Consider the following 25,614-nt stretch of genomic DNA (forward strand, 5'->3'; position numbering starts at 1 on the left):
TACCAGCGGTGTGTGCAAAATTGTCTTCACAATCAAATTGGGCGCAATGTTCATGCTTATGTGGATGATATAGTGGTGAAATCCAGGGAAGAAGAAACCTTGTTCACGGACCTGAAAGAGACTTTTGATAATCTCCGGGTTTACAAAATGATGCTTAACCCGACCAAGTGTGTTTTAGTAGTACCAACCGGCAAGCTGTTGGGTTTTTTGGTGCCTAACCGAGGTATTGAAGCTAACCCGGAGAAAATCAAGACAATTACATCCCTAGCCAAACCAACCTGCGTCAACGATGTTCAGCAGCTGGCGGGTCGTGTGGCTGCTTTGAGCCGGTTCATAAGCCGGTTAGGGGAAAAGGCTATGCCTCTGTATCAGTTGATGAAGAAAAACATATGTTTTTGTTTGGAGCGATGCTGCGAATGCTGCTTTTGAGGATCTGAAGGCACAGCTGGCTGAGCCGCCGGTCCTGGCTGCTCCAATTGAGAAAGAGCCACTACTGTTATACGTGGCTGCCAACTCACGGGCTGTTAGTGTGGCTATTGTGGTAGAGCGCAAGGAAGCTGGCAAAGAACATCCGGTTCAGCGGCCGGTTTATTATGTCAGTGAAGTGCTAATTGAGTCTAAGCAACGATATCCACATTGGCAGAAGCTTGTTTATGGGGTGTTTATGGCGAGCCGGAAGCTTAAGAATTACTTTCAGGGACATCCAATCACTATGGTTAGCTCTGCTCCTTTAGGGGATATTATTCAAAATAGAGAAGCCACGGGGCGAGTCGCCAAGTGGGCAATTGAGCTTGGGTCTCATGGGTTGAAGTATGTTCCATGTACTGCAATTAAGTCTCAAGCCCTGGTCGACTTCATCAATGATTGGACAGAGATGTAGATGCCAAAATAGAAGCCAGACAACACGTATTGGACTATTCATTTTGATGGATCCAGGCAATTGGAAGGCTCGGGGGCTAGAGTCATGCTAACTTCCCCACGGGGTGACAAATTTTTTTATGTGCTGCGGTTGATGTTTCCTTGCACTAATAGCGCAGCAGAGTATGAAGCCTTGCTCCATGGTCTTCGAGTGGCAAAAGAGATGAGCTTGAGCCGGGTCAGATGTCTTGGTGACTCGGATCTAGTGGCTCAACAGGTATCTGGCAAGTGGGATTCCAAGGACTCTCTCATGGCGGCTTATTGCCGAGAGGTTGATGTAGTTGTAGGATATTTTAAAGGTTATCAGGTGGAACACATTAACCATCGAAAGAACAAAGCAGCTGATGCTTTAAGCCGGCTGGGGTCTCAGCATAAGCTGGTGCCACCTAACACCTTTTTGGATGTTTTGCATAACCCCTTTGTCAAGTTGCCCACGGAAGAAGATTTAGCTGTTCCTGACCCGGAGGCGCAGCTGGTAGCAGCACTTCATGTCATCCCAGATTGGACGGTGCCGTTCTTGGCTTACATGACCCGAGGAGAGTTGCCAGTGGATGATACCCTCGCTCGACAGATAACCCGACGATCTAAGTCCATGACGATTTCGGATGGCGATTTATACTATGGCAGTGTTTCTGGAGCGTTTCAGCGGTGTGTTTCCCCCAAAGAAGGTCAAGAAATCCTTCGTGAGATCCATGAAGGCGATTGTGGTCATCACGCCGGGTCAAAATCTTTAGTGGCCAAGGCATTTCGTCACGGTTTTTACTGGTTGACGGCTCACGCTGATGCAGAAGATCTGGTCAGTAGATGTGATGGATGTCAAAAATTTGCACGACGAGCGCATGTGCCGGCTCAAGAGCTCCGGATGATTCCAATCACTTGGACGTTTGCGGTCTGGGGGCTTGACATGGTGGGACCTTTCAAAAGGTCTAAGGATAAAAAGACACATCTCCTGGTGGCAGTTGACAAATTCACCAAGTGGGTTGAGGCGGAGCCTGTGAGTAAATGTGACGCAGCCACGGCGGTTCAGCTCATGAAAAAAGTAATTTTCCGTCTCGGGTTTCCATGCAGTATTATCACTGACAATGGCACTAATCTGTCCCAAGGAGCTATGGAGGAATTTTGTCAACGAGAGCACATCCGGCTTGATGTTTCTTCTGTAGCTCACCCTCAATCCAATGGTCAAGCTGAGAGAGCCAATCAGGAAATTTTGAAAGGGCTCAATCCCCGGATTATGGTTCCTTTACAACGAACGCCGGGTTGTTGGGTAGAGGAATTACCCTCGGTATTATGGAGTATCAATACTATGCCCAATAGGTCTACAGGTTACACACCTTTCTTCATGGTTTATGGAGCAGAAGCAGTATTGCCTAGTGACATCTGTCATGACTCGCCCCGTGTGGCGGCTTATGTTGAAGCTAATAATCAACAAGCCAAACAGGATGCACTTGACTTGTTGGATGAACAAAGAGACTTAGCAGTAGCCCGGTCAGAAATTTATCAACAAGACCTGCGCTGATACCACAACCGCTGGGTCAAGTCCAGGACTTTTCAAGAAGGCGACTTGGTGCTCCGGCTCATCCAGGATCTCTCAGATGCACACAAGTTATCCCCACCTTGGGAAGGACCCTTTGTGGTCAGTAAGAATTTAAACAATGGGTCATATTACCTCATTGACGTTCGAGAGCATGCAGACTCACGTAAGTCGGAGGAGGAGACCCGCCGACCGTGGAACATTGCTCAACTTCGGCCATACTACACCTGAGCCATCGGCTCTCCTCATGTACATACGTTCACATTGTATATACCATGATAAGCAATAAAGTAAGACCATCGGTCTCTTTTCTTTTCAAAAATTATACATCTTTGTTAAAACTTATTTTTCAAATGACTATTAAGGAACTAATCATATTTGAATCAAGTTTACCTTTTGTCCGGCTTATGATTGTATCCGAATCTAGCTGTAATCACATGGTCACTTGGGGGCTTCCTATTCAAACATAGGTCGTATTCGAACCAAAGAGAACATAGCTATCGTAACCCTCTTGATCGGCTCAAGGCCAAACTCACTTGGGGGCTTCTTGATCGTATCCGAATCATAGCTTAACCCCTCTTGAGTCCGACTTGGATCGTATTAGAATCAGGGTGGTTAAAAACCTCTCAAGGTCATTTGGGGGCTTCCTGTTCAAACATAGGTCATATTTGAACCAAAGAGAACATAGCGGTCGGTACCCTCTTGATCGGCGCAATGCCAAAGCCACTGGGGGCTATATGGTCGTATTCAAACCTTAGCTTAACCCCTTTGGTCTGGTTTACTGGTCGTATTCGAATCAAAAACCCCCAACCTTTTGAATACAAGATTAAAATTATGCTTGCTTGCCTTTTAGTTTGTTGTTGTTTCAATATTACAAATAAATTAGCCAGGTCTTCTTCACCGATTCAATTATTGGACAACACAGCCGCCCGGGTCATTCAAGCCGGCGATTCAAGGATCGAAAGGTATAAGCTACTAAGGTATAATGATCATTGAGTATTCAAAAAGCATTAACTTTTCATAAATATTGACTTATCAAATTCAATCACCCAGATTATTTAAACCTGGGATCTAAAGATCAACAGGGATAAGGTATGGTCATTAATTATACATACTTACCTTATCTTTTATTTGTATTTGTCTCTGCTCTTATCGAGGTAAATATATTGGCTCTCCGTTAGGTGTTTAAAACCGCTTGGGTCTAAACCGCCATGCCAGTCTTTTCTTTATATTTACAGGAACAGAGTTCAAACATTGCAGAGACAAGTGTTAAACGATGCATAAGCAAGCATTAAACATTGGCATCTGGAAACACAGATTCACATATAAGTATTTTATGCGCGATGGCACAAGCAAACATGCGGTGTTTTAACAGCTAAGTTATTACAAGGCTTTATAAGCCCATGAAGATGATCATTGTCCCTCCCTCACCGGTTCACCATCTTGAGTCTGCTGGAAGTTGGGTTTTGACCAATCAAAGCCGTTCATGGCGACAAATTCGGCTTCATCGTCAATCAGGCCGACCGGGTCAACCTCCAGGGCAAATGTATCTTCTCTCACTGGTGGGATCAAGTTTGTTACTTTATATGAGGGAGGGGCCATCTTCTTATTTTCACTATCAAAACCCAGCTGGTACTTGTCCACATTGGTGTCATCTCCAAGACTAGCGCCTGAGGCCGAACTTCACGAACGCAGGCTATGAAGTCATCCTGATCAAAGGGAGACCCGTCCTCCTTCACGGTAGGATAGCCCCTTGCCACGTCTGCTGGGTCTAGGTCTGGCACCCAAGCCTTGGAGCGGCTTAGGGCAGTCAAAGCTCTGGCTCGTGCGCAGGAGCGTTTTACCTCTTGGAACCTGGCAGGAAGGATGGACAGCTTCTTCAGGACGTCGCTATGCCGGTTAGGTCCTTGATTAGCAGGAGAGATGGCAGCCAGAGCCCGTTGTGCGCCGATATACAATTGTTCAACTAAAGTGTATACTACCTTCAGTTTAATCAACGGGTCTTGGCTCAGATTTTTACTTCGCGGACCTGCATATATTTTTAACAGAGTCAGTTGGCGGATTGTACTCCAGTTTGGCAAAAATTATATGAAAGGTCAAATCAGGCAGCTTACCAAAGATAGCAGCGACCATCTGAGACACCCGGCCCTTTAAACCGTTCAGCTCTGTTGAAATTTCTTTCAGAGCTGTTTCGGCTGTCTCAGCTCGTCGGGTCAGAAGTGTTTTCTCATTTTCCCAAACCTTCTCCTTGGCTGCAAAGCTGGTCTTCAAATTTTCCGTTGCAAAAAGGCTCATTTACAGTTTGGAGGTGGAAGATTTGATTTCTGACTCCTGACTCGCTAGTCGGGTCTTTGTGTTCGACAATTGAGAGTTCAATTCAGACAAGGCATTTTGTGAAACGTTCAGATAAATCAAGGCTTGGTTTCAAATTCAAATATCCAAATTCAAGATTCAAGTCTCAAGTACTTTATGAATAAACCACTTGACACTTGGGGGCTAATGTATGCCAAATCAAATTTTTACGACTCTACAATCATATTTAAAGTCCGAAGTCCCTTACAAAATAAAAGCACTTGGCACTTGGGGGCTAATGTACGCAGTTCAGCAAGTTTATCAAGGTTAAACTAGAGTGTTAAGTACTTTGAAGACGGTTTTAAATTCTAAAGTACTGATTCATTAATGATCAAAATAAACCGGTCCTTGGGGACTATGGGTGAAGTTTTTGTTCTATCAATATCAGGCAAAGATTCAGACGTAAAAGTCTCGGCCTATATTTTAAGTCTACAGGTTATTCCATTTCTCTCATAATCTGAAGACTTGGGGTCTGAAGGAATATTAGTAAACCGGAAACAACGTACCTCATACTTCAACTAAAGCTGCTTGACCATCTCGATCTCAGACTCACGACTGGAGTGTACATGACTGAGATAGCCGGATAAGATATCACTGACATTGAGACGGTCATAGTTGGCAACATCAAAGCGAACCTTCTGCCTCTCCAATGCTTCTTCCTTTGCTGTGCACCAAGCCAGCACTGTTGGGTTCCCCGGCTCAACAAAGCGGCTCCCGGTAATTTGAACATCTTGAGCAGGTGGAGACGGCGTGTTGGTTGAGCTTGACGGCGCAACTGTAGAAGGATTCATAATGGCTTCGTCAAAAGTCAGCTCATGAGGGTTTGCCTCATTGTCAATAGGCGGGTGTTCTGGAGCGTTAGCCAATGGAGAAGGCTACCTAGCCGGTTCAGATGCTAGCACTGGCGGGTCTTCCGCCGGTTTAGCCACCTTCGTCTTCTTAGATTTAGCCTGACCACTAAGGAAAAATATTGCAGGATTGTCAGCATAAAGATACAATTGAGGAACCTAGAAGAAAGGAGGATTTCTGATTACCCAGGAGCAGTCTTGAAAGCCGGAAATTGTGTTTGTGATGAGTCTCCTGAGGAACGAGACACCTCCTAAAAGGATAAAATAAAAGAGTTAAAAGAAATACAAGGAGCAGGATTCATTAAAACGAGTTAAAAATAGTAATAAGTAAACATCGTTCGGGCATTTCCGAGGGGTCTGTTGAAGGAAGACAGCCGGTTCATCTTCAATCCCAACTTCACGGCAGCTTTCATGTTGCTGCTTTTTCAAATGAAAGTTGGGATCCAAGTGAGCTAAGGGGTTAGAAAACCTTACTTTACGGATCACTCGTCGAACTTTGTGTCTTGGTAAGGGCTCTGAGTCAGAGGAAATGATAGTTACCTCTGCTTCCCCTGCCTGACTGGCCCCAGTGTCATCCTGGTAAGGATCAGTGTCAATAAGATTGTTAAAAAATTGGCCAAGGGAATCAAGGGCTACCTCCGAGTCAAATGTATCATCAAGTTTCATCAAATCTTCAGCAGTGGTCTTCTTCTTCTTCTTCTTCTTCTTTGATCTCCGGGTCGATTTCTTGGCGTTCATGGCGGCGAGTTTCGCCTTCTTGGCAGCTTCGTGATCATATTTCACTTTCCAAAAGTCAGAGTTGGCCTACAAAGACAAGAGGAAGGATCAGTGATAAACAATATGGCTGGACAAAATACAAAGGAAAAAAGAATCAGAATATCCTTACTTCTGGTACCGGGTTAAGTTTATAGAAGGGATTTAACCCAACAACACTGCAATCTTCATACTTCTCATTCACCAGAAGGTTTGACATTGAGACAATGTCCTCCTCAGTTCGTTGAACCAGGGAATGATGGAGAGAGTCGTCCGGGTCTCCACCGTATTCGTACATCAATTTTGAATGACGGCTTAATGGGATAATCCGCCATGAGATCCAGCAGCGGGTTAGATCGACTCCGGTTAAACCGTTCCCCAACAAACCGTTGATTCTTCTAATAGATGGAAGCAGCTTCTTGCATTCAGCAACGGTAAGTTTATCTGGCAGTGTGAACTTGGAGTCAAGACGATCGGGGCGGTAACCTGGCAGTGGCTTCTCGTTGGCGGGTGAGATGTCCTGACAGTAAAACCAAGTTTGATTCCAGTCTTTTGGGTGACTTGGTAAAACTATGAGAGGGAAGACAGCACCCTACCGGCGCTGAATTGAGATGCCTCCAAGCTCTAAACTAAGGCCTCGTTCTGCCGGTTCAGATAGAAGTATTCTCTAAATAGCTCCACAGTTGGCTCTTGCTGAAGATATACCTCACAGAGCACTTGGAAGTTACAAATATTGGATATGGAATTAGGCCCAATATCCTGAGGATGGAGTTTGAAAAAGTGAAGAACTTCTCTAAAAAACTTTGAACCGGGCGCTGAGAAGCCACGGTTCATGTGGTCAGTAAAGACGATCACTTTGCCGTCTTTTGGATTGGGTCGTTATTCTGCCGGGTCAGGAGCATGATAAGACATGATGCTTTTTGAGGGCAAAAACCCAATGAGGAAGAACTCTTTTAAGCGATCCTCAGTTATGGTTGAGGGGACCCAATTGCAGATGTTGGGTGTCTTCGACGGCATGACGTGCAAGGGACTGAAAAAAAGGGGAAACAACATGCCCGTTCAGTTTACGACAAAATTAACAGTTAAAGGTTGAAGATGTAAAACAAGTAACGGCGGATTAACTAAGGGCTAATGATATATAAGGAAAAGAAAGCCGGAGTGGTAAACCACCATGACCATAGATTTTCTCAGAAAGCAGATTCAGCTAAGTGTTGGCATAAACAAGTTTCACCAAGCTATCATTATTATTTTGGATCAAATGGTTGTCCCCAAAAGAAAATTTTCTAGACCTAAAAATCTAGTACAGATGAGTTCGTCGGCTATAACAAAGCATCTATATAGGAAAAAGGGATCTACTGCTATCAAAAATGAATGCAAAACAACTACCGCGCAAGTTGCATCTCCTTTTTGGATCAAGAGAGGCTGCGGAGGAAGAACTATCAAGAAAGTTCATGAGGAACAGAGAAGAACAACAATGAACCCGCAAGCCCTAATGTAGATCTAAAAAGTTTGAGAAAGCAAGACTTACGGATGTGGATTTGCTGCGGAGGGTCATCGCCTTTTATCTGGACAGTGCAGGGTGATGCAGCGGCCAAAGCTCGAGGACGACGATGAGAGTTGCGGCGGCGGCGGAGCTCGAGCAGCAGCGGAGACTGCGAGATGAAGAAGATGAAGAAGAGAAGAGAATGAGAAAAACCGGCCGCATGCCTATTTATAAGGGCAGATGCGAACAGATGGGCGCGAAAATCAAGGGAGAACCAAATAATGGTTATCCAGCTATATAGACGCCTCGATTCTCGGGAAGCATTAAAGATAAAAGATCGGTTGGATGATGACATCATGAAAGTTTTTTGTGTTTTCAAAAGATGACGTCACGGCAGGTTACAGAAGTTTTCAGACAGAGGACGGATTTCATCTAAGTATTGAAGATTGACAAAGAACAAAGTTCAAAGTCAACATGGGTCCTCATGTTGGGGATACTACTACCAGTATGACCCGCCCAGGAGGGGCCGGGGCAACCCTAATGGCGGGTTACATAAGTATCCCAATATACATTCAAGATGATAGTTTATTAAACATATAGAAGGCCCAAAGGCCTGGGGCCGGCTTAAGGCCCGATATTGTAAACTGTCGTATGTAAGGAAAGACTTGTAAAGAAAGGCATGCAAAGGAAGTCACCGAGCCGGACATGGTTATGAGCCGGCCGGGACTCTGTAGGCCACCAGGCATCAACCCATGTATATAAGGGGATGACCCGGTGGCGGCTTAGGTGAAGAAACAACCAAATCGATAACCAAGCCGGCGAATTGAGCCCCTTGGAGATCGAAACTTCAGCAATACCAATCCCAACTAGACGTAGGCTTTTACTCATCATAAGGGGCCGAGCTAGTATAAAAACTCTCTAGTGTGTCCCTTGTCCCGATTAACCCCTTTAAGCTTCCTAGTGCGATGGCCCTACGACTAAGTCCTTGCTCTAGGACATCTGCCGTGTCAACTCCATGACACTACCCCTTATGGGACTGGGCGTTATTCATTACCTAGGTCGATACTAGCATGGTGCCCACGTTACTAGTGACGGGGGTGACATGAGGTCACTCTCGGGATGGGGTCATGCTCGGATAGGCGGCCATAACTGTTTTCACAGGGCACTGGACACATTGTTGGCCCCTTCGTGTATGCGTGATAATATGAGAACGGGCAGAGTCCCATGATCTTTGCTTATACACGAGGGCCATGTACCAACGAGTGGACATTATGTTAGTGTCTTCTAGGGAAAGATAATGATCGAGTGCTTCCCCTGAGTACTTGAGGTACAGCGAGATCGTGGATGACACGAAAGCTTCCCAGATCTTGTGGGCAAAGTCTGCAACCTCTGCAGAGTGTCAAACTATTTGATTAGCCGTGTCCACGGTCATGGACAGTTGGGTGGTGCTACTTAAACTATGTCCAGAAATTTTACAAACTTGGTACATGTGTGTATGATTGAGAACCATTTGAGTCAAGGCAATGGAGTTGACAGGTAGAATGAGATAGCATTGATCCAAACTCCATTACGTTGATATCTATAACCCGTTCTCATGGTTACTAGAGTTCGTTGAAGCATATTTTACAAGATGATAGGTCACTCAAACTATCTTGATGCTATGTTGCTTACTTGTTGTTACACCATTCTTTGTTACTTTGATCCAAAACATGGGTTGCTTGCGATTACATTCAAAGTACTCATTGGCTTGCCACTGGTTATTTAATTGGCCAGGCATGGAAGAATAGGAGTTCGAAGAAGAATTCTTTGGAGATGAACATGCGAACTAGGATGCTTTCCCAGTCAAAATGCCCGTAGGTTTAAGGCAGATGGCATGGGTTCTACTTATCAACGAAGATTTCCGTTGCTTAAGTTATTTGGTATTCATCCCTTGAGGCTTTGTCTATGTAAGACTTGACCATAATGGTCATAATTTGTGTATGTTGGTATATATGGATGTAAGACTCTTGTTATCCAGCTTTTGTGTGTTCAGTAAGCATTGATCTATAGGATCACTGTACACGCGCATTCGGTGATCACCACTTATGAGTCGGGGTCCCTGCAACATCATGTTGGGGCCACAACTGGGGAGAAATGTGGAGGCGTACGTCGATGACATCGTGGTCAAGGCACGGGAGGCGAGGACCCTGATCGAAGACCTAGAGGAGATGTTTGCCAATATCCGCAAGGTGAACCTAAGGCTCAAACCAGAGAAGTGCATGTTCAGGATTCCGTCCGGCAAGCTACTGGGCTTCTTGGTATCACAAAGAGGAATCGAGGCTAATCCCGAGAAGATCAAGGCAATAGAAAGGATGAGCTCTCCTTAGACTCTCAAAGAGATGCAGAAGCTCACGGGCTGCATGACCTCCTTGGGGCGCTTCATATCCAAGCTTGGCGAGCGCGCCCTCCCTTTCTTCAAGTTGATGAAGAGGAAGGGCCCTTTCGAATGGATCCCAGAAGCTGAGGCACCCATCGAAGACCTCAAGAGATACCTCACCATCCCACCTGTCATGGTGGCACCTCGTCTTCGTGAGCCCCTGGTGCTCTACCAGGCGGCCAACCCCCACTCAGCTGGCACAACACTCGTGGCGGTCCGGGAGGAGCACGCCAGAGCAAGCGCAAAACCGAGTGATCCACGGGGAGGCGCGCAGCCTTCGCCTCCTCAGGAAGGCGTCTCCTCGTCGCCTTGGGCCCCCGTTTATAGAAAAAAGGGGTTGCCACAGTGGCACACAGGAGGTGGAAAGGCAACGGTGTTGCGAGGTTATCTTGGCATTACAGGACAAAGCGCATAAAATGCGAGGCTTAGGTGTCCCTCCACTATATCGGGGGCGAGGCCCGTCCCGTCCATCGCCGCTCCTCCAAGCTTCGACATGCGCCCTTGTCGAGCATCCGGTGCACTTTGTCAGTACAGTGCCGCAGGATGTGCGCACGCTAGCTCGTGTAGCAGAAGCTCATGCTCACGCTCCGCGTCGCTTCAAGGAAAATGTGTCATTATTTCCAGGCCACCCCATCACGTCGTCTCCGCATACCCCCTAGAGAAGGTGTTGTGCCGCCCCAACGCCGCTGCGAGGGTTGCAGAGTGGAATGTAAGTGCATCTAATGCCACCCCTAGTTGGTTTTGGAGTATTGACGACAGACCTAGTTGAGGGACTAATGTGTTTGTGAGAATTGCAGGATAACACAGGTAGAAGTCCCTCATTGATTCGGTTTTCCTACCAGAGATGTCCCCTAAAAATGTATGAAGACATTGAAGTCAAAGGTGGTATGTGAAGACATTCACATTGAAGACTATGACAAGAGAAGACATCGCGTGAAGACTATGGAGCGCAAAGACTTAGCAGTTTCGTCGTTCTGTGTTTTTCTTTGTTGAGTCATAGGAACCACCGTACTGTTAAGTAGGGTCCAAGAGAACCAGTTAGAATGACTGAAGTGATGCTTAACCAAAATCCTAGAGAAAATTCCTTATTTGACACTGTCTTAAAATCTGGTTCCTTATTTGACACTGGAAAAGTTTTTCTTCCCTATTTGACACTAGTCCTAAATTTTATTCCCTATACAACACTTCCGTTCATTTTGAGTCTAAATGACACCTGAAAAGACGATTTTGCCCCTCATGTGGTATGTGTGCGCGCATGCGTGTGCTGTTGCGTGTGTGGGTGCAGGCGCACATGTGTGCTGCTGCTGCATGTGTGCTGCTGCGTGTGTGTTTGCTACTGCGTGTGTACGTGCGCGCGTGTGTGTGTTGTTGCGTGCCTATGTGTTGCCTGCGTGTGTGCTGCTGCGTGTGTGTGTATGTGGGTGTGTGCTGCTGCGTGTGTGTATGTGGGTGTGTGCTGCGTGCGTGTGTGTTGCTGCGTGTGTGTGTGCGTGTGTGTGTGTGTGCACGCGCGCGTGCGTGTGTGTGCGCGTGCGTGTGTGTTGGTGCATGTGTATGTGTCGATGCGTGTGTGCTTCTGCTTTCGCACTGATGCTGCGTGTGTGCGCTATTGCCCCCCACACACATACCACATGAGGGGCAAAAGAGTCTTTTCAGGTGTCATTTAGGCTTAAAATGGACGAAAATGTCATATAGGGAATAAAATTTAGAACTTGTGTCAAATAAAGAAGAAAAACTTTTCCAGTGTCAAATAAGGAAGCAGATTTTAAGATAGTGTCAAATAAGGAATTTTCTCAAAATCCTATGTCTTCGAGTGAAGACTATGAGAGAAAATCTTGTCCAGAGTTGGATAAGTCAGCTTTTCTTGTAGCCCAAGTGAAGTTGCCGTGTGTGTTTGAAATCTGACCGTTGGAACACATGTCAGTTCCTTAGTGACCTAGGGTCATTTCGGACAAATCAGGTCGAGTTGCCTAGTGGCTAAAAATAGCCCACCCCCTACAACCATAAACGGTTGGCTGCTCAAAGTTAAAGCACGGCTTTTGTCTCTATAGCAACCCACCTCGAAGCCTTTGAGAGAGAATTCCTTGCGAGGATAAAGCCCTAACCACCCAGAGCCAAAGAGTGTTAGGCATCACTTAAGTCTTCCTGTCTGTGTGATCTGAAGACTTATTACACTTGAGGACTGCGAATCCTCCAGCCGGTTAGGCGTCGCGTTCTGAGCATCCAAGAGTCATTGTGGATCGCCGGTGAACGAAGTCTGTGAAGGTTTGGAAGTCTACCTTGAAGACTTACCAGAGTGATTGGGCAAGGACTGGGTGTCCTTAGCTCAAGGGGAATAAGGTGAAGATGAGGTCTTCTGAGTTGAATCTCAGCCTCTCTAACCAGACGTACAGTTGTCACAGCAACTGGAACTGGTCCAACAAATCATTGTCTTCAACAAGTCACTGGTTTCATACTTCCTGTCGGTGTCAAAACCGGCGGATCTCGAGTAGTGGGTCCCGAATTGTGCGTCTAGGCCGGATGGTAACAGGAGGCAGGGAACACGATGTTTTACCCAGGTTCGGGCCCTCTTGATGGAGGTAAAACCCTACGTCCTGCTTGATTAATATTGATGATATGGGTAGTACAAGAGTAGATCTACCACGAGATCAAGGAGGCTAAACCCTAGAAGCTAGCCTACGGTATGATTTTTGTATATGGAGTTGATTGCCTACGGACTACAACCCTCCGGTTTATATAGACACCAGATAGGGTTAGGGTTACATAGAGTCGGTTACAATGGTAGGAGATCTTGAATATCCGCATCGCCAAGCTTGCCTTCCATGCCAAGGAAAATCCCATTCGGACACGGGACGAAGTCTTCAATCTTGTATCTTCATAGTCCAGGAGTCCGGCTGAAGGTATAGTCCGGCTACCCAAACACCCCCTAATCCAGGACTCCCTCAGTAGCCCCTGAACCAGGCTTCAATGACGACGAGTCCGGCGCACAAATTATCTTCGGCATTGCAAGGCGGGTTCCTCCTCCAAGTCCTTCATAGAAGATTGTAAACACCAAGAGTAGTGTCCGGCTCTGCAAAATAAGCTTCCACATATTGCCATAGAGAGAATAATATTAACACAAATCAAATCTACTGACGTATTCCGTAGTGCGTCATTACACTACAGCCAAGTCCTTCACTCGAATCGTTTTCACTTTTCCACCTCAGCGTGTTTTGCGAGGCAGTTTCCTTGGCACATCTTGTCAAAGCAGAGATCGTGTGCCCCACTTTTGCGGGATTCTCATCAATACAGACGTGGGTAACCCAATCGTGCCCGTTAGCATGTTTTCTCGATTAAAGGCGAGTCCCAAACGGTTACGGGGAGGGCCCCTGGTATTCAACCTCTTATAAAGAGACCAGGGCCTTACTCCTTTTCTCCAATCCCAAAACAAGTTCGCCCGTCGCCTCAAGTTCCAACACCCTAGGCTCCAGATTCCGGGCGCCTCAGACCCTTCGGCAATGTCCGGTTCCGACCTTCAAGGCCGATGGATGCCCTCCTCCGTCACAGAGGAGGACGTGCTAAAGTTGAGAGAGGCTAAGTGCTTGGCCGCTGAAATTTCGCACAGGTTGCCTGCTCAAAGGCAGGCTATCCCCAGTCCCCAGCCCGGTGAGAGCGTAGTGTTCGTGTCTCACTTCCTTCGGGGGTTAGGCTTCCCGATGGATCCCTTTGTGAGGGGACTGCTGTTTTATTACGGGCTGGAATTTCACGACTTAGCTCTGGAGTCCATCCTCCATATCTCCTCGTTTATCGTTGTATGCGAAGCGTTCCTCCGTGTTACCCCTCACTTCGGATTATGGCTCAAGACTTTCAAAGTGGAGCCGAAGATGATCAAGGGACGGCACGCAGAGTGCGGAGGCGCTGTTATAAGCAAAAATGCTGATGCTCCATGGCCCGAGGGCTCTTTTCAAGAGGAGCTAGGCTTGTGGCAACGAGAGTGGTTTTATATCACCACTCCCTGGAGCACCAAGTGGGTGGCGCTTCCTGCCTTTTGCTTGGGTCCCCCACCACGGCTAGCATCATGGGTTAACAGAGGGTTAGATTGGGGTTTGCCCAAAGACGTGCCCTTGTTACAGGGCCGCATTAAGGATCTCTTGGAAGGAGACCTCAGTCTGGTCAAGGTGACGCAGGTCATGCTGATTTGCCGAATATTACCCGGCAAACGTCGCTCCCTTCACCTGTGGGAGTTTAATCCAGAGGGACCGCGAGCTCTCCAGAATTTCATGGGCGCAACGCCCGTGGAGATGTATAAACTGTTCTTCGAATCACGAGAGACGTGTCCGGATTTAACTGAGGACGCAGGCCTAAGCTGCAATCGCCCGGATGCTCAAGTAAGCAACCTTGTGCCCGGACCTTCTATCCGTATAATTTTCATAAACTTGCCCCTAAAAGAGCCGTCCTTTTAAACAGGAGTGGATAGCGAAGGCAAAGATGATCAGGTGTCCGGCTCCCCTTCCCGAAACCAGGCCGGATCCCGTGCTGGTCAGGATGCTGGAGATAATGCCTTTGGAGGGAAGCAAGGGGGAGGACAAGGAAACTATGGCCTCCTCGAAGGAGGCTGCTCCGAAGGGAGGAACCGACAATTCCTCTCCTAAGGGGAAGAAGAGAGCCGCCTCTGACGACCCGGAAACCATGGCCTCGAAGCGGGGGGAAAATCCTCGTCAGAGGGTCCGACGCCGGGGAGTTCCTCGGCCGGACTACGCCCTCAAGGGGATCAGCCCTCCAGCGAGCCGTAAGTAGAGAAAGATTTTTCTTTTGAGGGATGAGGGAAATCCTTGATTTAGATCTGAGAAGATTAACCGAATTTTTACCTTGTAGCTCGGACCTCAGCCCTTCTCAGCAGAGCTCGTCTTCGGGGGATCTCCTTCCGGAGATGATGGAGAGAGGGACGCCTCCCCCTGCCGTGCCACCTAGCGAGGCGGGCGACCCTGAGGCGTCGTCGCGGAGGGTTTCTCTGAATCCGGCAGGGGCGGAAGATAGCTATGTGGCCCCCCGAGGTTCTCCGTGTCCGGCCTTCGAAAGAGGTCATGGGACAAGTCCGGCACCGTCTGGTGCTCGGTCGGAGGAGCTAAAGATTCTGCTGGGGCAAGCTTCTATCTCGGAGGAGCACCGTGCATTGATGGGCACGGTGATTGAAAGGATCTCATCCGCAGAGAGCGGATTGCATGAGGCCGTCAAAAGTTTACTGACGGGTTTTGAGGTACATTAGATAATGTACACTTTTGTCAGTTGCGCATGAATAAGATGCGCCCTGTGTAGATAGTAGCCCCTGAGACTCTGCGCGTTGTCAAGAAATGACGGCACGCGGAGGATCATAATCCCAGGTCTAAGATGTCTCCTTTGAATGTAGGCGGCGGGGTGTCCGGAATCAAGCCGAACTGATGATTTTGCCGAACTAAAGCGGCAACTGGACGTGGCAAATGCCGACATCGCGCTTGTCAACAAGCGACTTGATGAGGCTCAAGGTATGTAATTCCTCGGGCGGCGTCAGGTAAGAAGAGTTTTATGCCAGTGTCTTACGATGTGTGTGCTTGACGCAAATGGTGCGGCCGTCGTGGAGAGTCTTAGGGCAGAACTTGCCCGAGCTAAAGAACAAGCCAGAGAAAGTGATGCGGCTGCCAAGAAAGCCCTTGAAGAGCTGAGAGCCGAACAGGCTGCTCATTGCCGAAGCAAGGAAGAGATGGCCGAAAAGTTAAAGAGTGATGCAGACCGTTGCAGACTTCTTGAGAAAGAAGACCAGGCGAAACAGACGGACTTAGAGAAGGCCGTTGCCAATGCCAAGGACGCGTGCTCTGCGATGAGAGCTGCGAAGGAGGAGCTGCGTCAGGCCGAACAGATTGTGGCTGGAAAGCCCTTTATGCTGCGAAGGAAATTTTGCGATCCGAAGTTTGCTCCGTTGGACCGGATGTGGAGCGTGGAGGATACCTATCTGGATTTGGCAGCGAGTGCTGTTGATGCAACCGAACACTTTCGAGATCAGAAAGATCGCGAAGTGGAAAAGCTTTTCTGGTCGCAGTTTCACAATCCAGAGCGTCCGCTGGCAGTGGACGATCGTTTGGCTCAATGGGCCGAACTGAATAGGTTGTCCGGACTCGCCATGAAGTATGTCATGGGTCATCTGTGGCCGGGGAGATCGAAGCCGAAGAGTTATTTCAGCTTGGTGCAGCAATTCCTTGACGTGGTGTCGCGTATTAATGCAATGAAGAGGTCAGCATGCATAGAGGGCGCAAGGATGGCTCTTGCCCGTGTCAAGACATACTGGGCAGAGATGGAGACCACCATTGTTGCGTCCCGAGATTCAGACAAAAGCCGAGTACCCTCTGAGCACTATTTTCAGGAAGTCCTTGAAGGCGCTCGTGTAATAGAGACGCAGTGCTCGAAAGATGCTATGTTATGATAGCATATGTAATTATAAAGTAATATTTTGATAAACTGTAGTGGCCTTTTTATACTTGTGCCTTCAAGTATTGGGAACACCTCCTGTGCGGCTGTTTTAAGATATATATATATATATATATATATATATATATATATATATATACAAAATCTGAAAGATGGCAGTCGTTGGCTTTAGCCCCCACGCACATAGTGTGGGGGTGCTCGCAGAAGACGCATTTTCACACTTAACCCAACGTCTTGGTCCTACAAAGGAGGTGATAGCGCAGCGGGCCAGGCGACCGGACTATAATGCTTTAACACTTTCACTTAGCCATAGGAGCTTGACAGTGAGGCTATTTAGGTAGCCCCTTGGTGGCGACTGTGCTCGCCCGAGTTCGGGGCGCGTATGTGCCTGACCGAGAAGCGGCCCTTCGTTAAAGCGAAGGAATCCGATAGATTCTGATAGGTCATCGAGTGGCTGACCAGTCTCACGCTACATCATGACAGTCAGTTTTCGGCTTTGTCTACTGAGGTGCTTCGCCCGGCCGAACCGGGGCACAATCGCAGTAGTTCTCCTGGTGCTACCTTAGCCGATAGAGCGGAACGTAAGGTAGCCGAACTCAGGAGCCGGGCAACCCAACATTTGACCAAAGACATGATTCGGAGCCGATGTATATAATGCCAAAACTCGCGACGCCGAACACTCCCTAAGGTGTTCGGTCTTTATGAGTGCGGGCGAAACAACACTCTCTATTAAAAAAGCCCCTAGTGTCCAGGTACGTGCAAAAATTCTGACGTGGCCAGATGCCAAGACGCCAGCCTCCTCCTTGGTTATATCAGAAAAAACCAGGGGATGTGTAGCAACAAGAGACAGTAAAAAAGGTTTACGCAGGGTCTTAATCTAAAAAGAATCCTTTAGGACGGGTCCCTACTGCACGTCTGCGCCTGTGTCTCCGTTGTGCCGTATCCTGGACGGGCGCCGCACGATGTTCATCTGTAAAAGAGAGAAACTGAGTTGAAAAATAGGTCGTGCCGAACAAAAGTTTAAAATAAACAAAGTATAAAGTAAAATATATAAAATTGAGCTTTATTGTCTCTTATTGTATATGCATGGAGCCCCTAGTGCGGGGGTATGTGGCCTATAGGCCTGCATCAATGATGATTTTGCACCGAACTCGTCTATCCGCGTTCGTGGTCTTGAATGACCTATTTCGAAGTTTTTTGGCCGGTGAGGCCATTTTGCTGTGGGGCTGTCAAAGTGGCCGCATAGTCCTCCGCTTGGGGAGGCGCACTTTAGTGCTTCCCCTTCAAAGAGATGATGCCTCGTGGACTAGGCATCTTAAGCGTAAGAGATGCATAATGCGGTATTGCGTTAAAGCGAGCGAAAGCTTCGCGTCCCAGTAGTGGTTGATAGCGACTTGAGAACGGGACGATATGGAAGGTCAGCTTTTCACGGCGGAAGTTATCGGCAGAGCCGAATATGACTTCGAGCCGGAGAAAACCCATACAATGGGTGTCCGGACCAGGTATTACCCCTTAAAAGGAGGTTTTGCTGCGGCGGATTCTTGCTGGGTTTATCCCCATGTGCTGGATTGTATCCTGATATATCAGGTTTAGTCCACTGCCGCCGTCCATAAGGACATTTGAAAACTGGAGTCCGCCAATTATTGGGTCAAGTATCAAGGCAGTCCAGCCTACATTCTTGATATTTCTAGAATAATCTAGCTGATCGAAGATGATTGGTTTTGACAACCAGTGGCAGGACCCTTTGGGGATGGGCCGTGTGGTGCGTACCTTTACCGGTGCCGCGCGTTTTGTTATGTGAAGTGAGTTCACTGTTTTTACTTCTTGTGGGAAGTTCTTTTGTTTCCTGGTGCTCTGCTTTTGGGGTTCGTCCTCGTCTTCGCTTGGTGTGTCGAGCCCCTTGTGTTCGGCATTGAGTCTGCCGGATTGTTTGAAAACCCAACAGTCTTTGTGGGTATGGTTAGCAGGCTTCCCGGGAGTACTGTGTATCTGACATATCCTGTCCAGGATTTTATTTAGGTTGGATGGATCGTCCCTGTTATCCTGTGGGGGCAATTTTGCCAGATTTTGTCGTGAGCCTTTGAATCCGGCATTGACTGTCGTGCTCTTCGGACTTTTGTCCTTGGTCCAGCGACAGTCCTTGTTGCGTCGTGGTTTTCCATTTCCATCCCTAGTTTCGGATGTACTTGGGTCACTGGGGCTGCACCTTGCCAACCAGCTGTCCTCCCCTGCACAAAAGCGGGTCATGAGGCTTGTTAGTGCGGCCATTGTTCTTGGCTTTTCTTGGCCGAGGTGTCTGGCGAGCCATTCGTCTCGGACGTTATGCCTGAAAGCTGCTAAGGCTTTGGCGTCCGGACAGTCGACTATCTGATTCTTTTTAATGAGGAATCTATTCCAGAACTACCGAGCCGATTCTCCGGGTTGTTGAGTTATGTGACTAAGATCATCTGCATCCGGAGGGCGGACATAGGTCCCTTGAAAGTTTGCCCGGAAAGCATCCTTGAGCTCTTCCCAGCTTCCAATTGTGTTTTCGGGAAGGCTTTTAAGCCAATGCCGGGCTGGCCCTTTAAGCTTAAGGGGTAAATATTTTATGGCGTGGAGATCATCTCCTCTAGCCATGTGTATGTGGAGGATATAATCCTCGATCCAGACTCCAGGGTCTGTTGTTCCATCATATGCCTCTATGTTTACGGGTTTGAATCCCTCTGGAAATTCATAGTCCAGGACCTCATCGGTGAAACATAGGGGGTGTGCGGCGCCCCTGTATTTGGGTGTGCCGGATTCTGATGATGGCTTCATAGCGTTGCTTACGAGAGCTTGCTTTCTTGGCCCATAAATGGACCTGACTGGGCCATGATGCGAATCCTTAAGTGGGTCGCATGCCGATTAGGTGCGGCGCCGCTTGCCGCTTTATGGGATCGTCTATCCGACCGTGTGGCTTTCTCATTTTTTGAATGCGAGGGCTCTAGGGCCTCTTCGTCGAATTCAGGAAGTAGCTTTCTTTTCGGATAGCTTTTAGTGCAGCGACTGTCACCGTATTTATCTGCGGTACTGATTACTTTGCTCCATCTAATCCGGAGTGCGTCTTCCGCTATTTTTAGCTTCCGCTTCTGCTTTTTTAGGCTGCGTGCAGTTGCAACGAGCCTCTCGTGGAGATTCTTCTGCTCCATAGGTTTATCCGGCGTGAGGTCGTCCGGAATGCCGTTTTTGCCGGAGGAGGGATGTTCGGTTTCTCTATCCGTGTTGCCCTGTTCGGACGGTTGCTCTAAGGCCTGCTCGTCGTCTACCGGCTCGTCCTGCTCTATGGCTGGGTTTCTGTCGAGGCGGGGCTTGGGTCGGCGTTTACGCCGACGCTTTGATTGCTTTTCGGGGGGTTGATCTCCTGTCCCATCCCCTTTTTCCTCGTTGTTGCTTCCTTTAGGGGTATCCACCATGTACACATCGTGAGATGAGGTGGCTGTCCAATGCCCTATGGGCGTTGGTTCGTCGGTATCTCCTGCATCGTCATCCATGCTGTCAATGTCTCCGGAGTCGAAGTTGAGCATGTCGTTTAAATTGTCGACAGTGGCTACCAAGTGGGTGGTGGGTGGGCTTTGAATTTCTTCATCTTCCGTATCCCATCCTCGCTGACCGTAGTTAGGCCAGGGCTCTCCTGATAAGGAGAGAGACTTAAGAGAATTCAGGATGTCGCCAAAAGGCGAATGTTGAAAGATGTCTGCGGCGGTGAACTCCATTATCGGCGCCCAATCGGATTCGATCGGCAGGGGCGCGGGGGGTTCGGAGTTCGGAAAGGAGTCCGGATCCTCGGAGCCACGGATCATGCAGAGTGCGGGGCTAGCGTTCGGCTCGATCGCCTTTGAGATCGAAGCCCCCGAGGTGACGCCCAACCGCTCATCCTCGATTGGCGTGATAGGCTCCGAGTTAGGGGTTGGAACCGATGCGTGTGCGGCCTCCAGGACACTATCCGGAGGCAGAGCTAGATCATGCCCCTCGAAATAGTGCGGCGCGCTTGGCCGTGGCTCGAACCCGTCGAAGATCAAGTCTCCGCGGATGTCAGCCGTGTAGTTTAAGCTTCCAAACCTGACTTGATAGCCAGGGGCGTAGCTTTCGATCCGCTCCAGGTGGCCGAGCGAATTGGCCCGCAGATCGAAGCCGCCGAAGACGAAGATCTGTCTGGGGAGAAAAGTCTCACCCTGGACCGTATCGTTGTTGATGATCAAAGGAGCCATCGGGCCTAAAGGCAACGACACAGAGGAACTCTCGATGAAAGCACCAATGTCGGTGTAAAAACCGGCGGATCTCGGGTAGTGGGTCCCGAACTGTGCGTCTAGGCCGGATGGTAATAGGAGGCAGGGAACACGATGTTTTACCCAGGTTTGGGCCCTCTTGATGGAGGTAAAACCCTACGTCCTGCTTGATTAATATTGATGATATGGGTAGTACAAGAGTAGATCTACCACGAGATCAAGGAGGCTAAACCCTAGAAGCTAGCCTACGGTATGATTGTTGTATATGGAGGTGATTGCCTACGGACTACAACCCTCCGGTTTATATAGACACTGGATAGGGTTAGGGTTACATAGAGTCGGTTACAATGGTAGGAGATCTTGAATATCCGCATCGCCAAGCTTGCCTTCCACGCCAAGGAAAGTCCCATCCGGACACGGGACGAAGTCTTCAATCTTGTATCTTCATAGTCTAGGAGTCCGGCTGAAGGTATAGTCCGGCTACCCGAACACCCCCTAATCCAGGATTCCCTCACTTCCCTTCCCTTTACTTACTGTTGGTCCTTGTGAAGTCATTGTACGATTGCATCACCATTTGGCTTCACTGAGTGATTACTTGTTCTGATTGGCTTCACAATATCTTCCTACCTGATCCTTACTGCCTAGCTGCTATTAGTCATTATGCTTTCATTTCATTGAATACTTAACTATGGTTTGCCTAGTGTAGTCTACCTTCCGCTGCATGGTAATAGGTTTATTTCTATCGTTTGTCTTCGAAACTTACATGTTTTGAAGACTTTCCTAAAAATCGCCTATTCACCCCCCCTCTAGTCGATCACTAGCACTTTTCAATTGGTATCAGAGCAAGGTACTCCCTTGTTTTGTGTGATTCGGTTTAACCACCTGGAGTTTTAGCTATGTCGACTGCAGGGATAATTAAAGTCTCTGCCGCGTGCCCCGTCTTCGATGGAACTGAATATCCCTACTGGAAGAATAAGATGTGCATGCATCTTGAAGCCATTGATGTCGACCTATGGTATGTCGTCAAGAACGGCGTTCCCAAGGCTGGAGAAGGTGTCACTGCTGCTGATGTCAAGAAGTTCATTCAACTGGACTCTACTACCAAGAATATCATCTATGGTCATCTGACCAAAGGACAGTATGGCCACGTGAGTGCTTTGGAAACATCTAAGCTAGTCTGGGACTGGCTCTCGAAGGTCAACGAAGGCGTCTCAACCCAGAGAGATCAGAGAATTAGTGTCCTTCGCAACCTCTTCAACCGCTTCAAGAGAAATGACAATGAGAATGTCTAGCTCAGATTTGATTGACTCACTGACATCACAAATGAGCTTCAAGCCCTCAGCGCTACTGATATCACCAAGCATGAAGTCGTCAAGACACTCCTGAGATCACTTGATAGTTCATTTGACACCCTAGCCCTAATGATTCAAGAACGTCCTGATTTCAAGACACTCGATCCGTCTGACATACTTGAGAGGCTCAACACACACGAGTTTCAGCTTTCTGAGAAAAGAGACATCTACGGTCCCAACTATGGGCGAACTCGTGCCTTGAAGGCAAAAGCTGTCTCCTCATCTGAAGAAGAATCTGACAGTAGTTCTGATGATCCTGAAGACATTGGAAAGGAGCTTGCTATGCTTGTGAAGAAGTTCCAAAAATTCACCAAGAAGAAAGGCTTCAGAAAGTATTCACGATCAAGCTCAAGGAATGATGAAGCTTCTGCTCATGACTACAAGAAGAGAACATGTCACAAGTGCAAGAAACCTGGCCACTACATCTCTGAGTGTCCACAGTGGGACAATGAGAACAACAAGAAGAAGAAGATCAAGGAGTATGACTCTGATGACAAGAAGAAGAAGAAATACTCAAAGTCTTCTTCCAAGTCTTCCTCAAAGTCTTCATCACACAAGAAGAGCTCATCTGGCAAGGCACGTGCGTTTGTTGGCAAGGAAATGGATTTTGAGGAGGATTCCGCTTCTGAGGAGGCGGAGGTGGAGTCTGAGGAGGAGTCCGATTATGGCGTTGCGAGTCTGGCCACAGCATACATTGCCAAGTCCATCTTCAACACTGAAGACAATGACTTCATCACCGACACCGATGAATATGACAAGGACTACTCTGCTCCTTCCTACTGCTTCATGGCACGCGGTGCCAAGGTAAACACACGCACTACTCACTATCAAACATCTAGTGACGATGACTCTGATTGTGGTTCCAAACCCAGCTACAAAACACTTGCTTAAATTGCAACTGAACAACATAAAGCTATGGAACACATTCAAAAACTGTTAGACAAAAGGGATGATCTGTTAGACGCTAAAATGACTCGATCTCAGTACTTAATTGAAGACATAAAAAGTCTTCACGTTAAGTATGAGGAACTTGAAAGTCGTCATGAAACGCTCTCAACAACTCATGAAAGGCTTTCCTATGATTATCTTCAAAGGAAGCAAGATCTTGAGAAATTGAGAGCGGCTCATGAAGATCTTCAAAAGGAAAATGAGTCACTTTGCGCCGAACAGATCAGTTCAGCTCAGGAAGGATTTGAACCACCATGTCTTAAATGCATTGAGCGTGATAACGCTACTTCTGTTGCTGAATGTTCTACTGCTGCTACTATTGCAATATCTTCAACTGTTGATGTGGTAACTAACCCCTCTGCTGAGGATACCACTGCTATTGCTGATGAGAATGCTAGGTTGAAGACACTGCTTGAAACAGGGATGTACAAAAGTCTCAAAGGGCATCAGACACTATGTGATGTCCTCAAAAGGCAGATCCTGAACCGAAACCCTAGGAAAGAGGATGTTGGGTTCGAAAGGAAAATGAATGCTGATGGCTCTTACTGGAAACCTGAGCAGTAACCCAAAACCACATGGGTTGCTGCAAAGGAACCTTCAGCGGATCCATCCACCCTATCTGGCTTCACTTGTGCTAATCCCATTGTTATTGAGGAACCCTTTGATGCAAACTATAAACTGTTTAAGAATCAGAATGGTGAAGTGTTTGCCAGGTATATTGGTACTAACTGCAGGAATGGGCCGCCTATGAAGAAGGTCTGGGTGCCGAAAAGGTGTTTGGAGAATCTTCCTGTGAATGCCGTCATGACACCACAAGTGAAGAAGACAAATCCCAGACCACAGGCTTCATACGGCCCAAAGGCTTCATATAGATAGAGGACTCACCGGAGTCGCACTAATGCAAATGTAGGGAAGCCATACTCAGGCCTATGAATATGAGCGCGGTTCATCAAACCGCCATGTTCATAAGACTAAGAACTATTCTGCTTATTCTTATGAGTACTATTGTCCACTTGCAAGACTTTTTGCTAGGGCTCCAAAGCCAAAGTTCTCAGATGCTGCACTTAGACTCATTGCTTCGAAGCCACCCTTGAAGATGTGGGTGGCTAAGAAAGCTTAACTCTCTTTTGCAGGGAAAGGTCTCCAGCCGAAAACCAAAATCGTCTGACACTATTGCTGGGGACCTTACACATCTTGTAGGGCGCAAGATCAAATGCCCAAATGGTCTTATTATGTACTTTGTTCCTGAGTCGCTTGCTACTTGCCCTATCAGTCCTAATCTCGATCTAAGCTTTAATAATCCACTGGTTCGTCAAATGTTTTTTCTTCACAATTCTCTTCATGAAGCCTATCCCCCTAACTGCACTGTAGGGTACGACACCAGCAACTTCAGAATGGATTATTGATAGTGGGTGTACCAATCACATGACTGGGAAGCGAAGCCTTCTCATGGACTCAACCTTACGTCCATCTGACAAAAGTCACATCACATTTGCTGACACTGGTAAAAGCAAGGTATTGGGTCTAGGTAGAGTTGCAATCTCAAAGGATCAACACATGGATAAAGTCATGCTTGTTGAATCCCTTGGTTTCAACTTAATGTCTATCTCAATGCTTTGCGATTTAAGCATGATTGTGATATTTGGAAAATATCGTTGCCTTGTTCTAATGGAATCTGACAAGTCTCTAGTGTTTGAAGGGTATCGGAAAGATGATTTGTACGTGGTAGATTTCTCAGCAGGACCACAACTTGCCGTATGTCTTCTAGCAAAAGCTTCTGAACACTGGCTCTGGCATCGGAGGCTAGGGCATGCTGGCATGAGGAACCTCCACACCCTTGCAAGGAAGAAGCATGTCATAGGCATCGAGGGCGTCAAGCTCAAGAAGGATCACTTATGCGGTGCCTGTGAAGCAGGAAAGATGACGAGGGCGAAGCATCCCTCGAAGACAATCATGACAACGACTCAACCCTTCGAACTGCTCCACATGGATATTTTTGGTCCCACTCATTACTCAACTCTTACTACTACTGCTTGTCTCTATGGCTTTGTCATTGTTTATGATTATTCAAGATATACTTGGGTGCATATAATCCTCTACAAGACTGAAGTGCAGGATGTCTTCAGACGCTTCGCCAATCGAGCAATGAACAACTATGGCGCCAAGATAAAGCACATCAGAAGTGACAATGGCACTGAATTCAAGAACATTGGCCTAGATACATATCTTGATACCTTAGGCATCACACATGAATTCTCAGCTCCGTACACGCCACAGCAGAATGGCGTCGTCGAACGCAAGAACAGAACACTTATTCGGATGGCCCGG

Source organism: Triticum urartu, chromosome 4 (genome assembly GCF_003073215.2).
Source record: "Triticum urartu cultivar G1812 chromosome 4, Tu2.1, whole genome shotgun sequence".
Taxonomy (NCBI): Eukaryota; Viridiplantae; Streptophyta; class Magnoliopsida; order Poales; family Poaceae; genus Triticum; species Triticum urartu.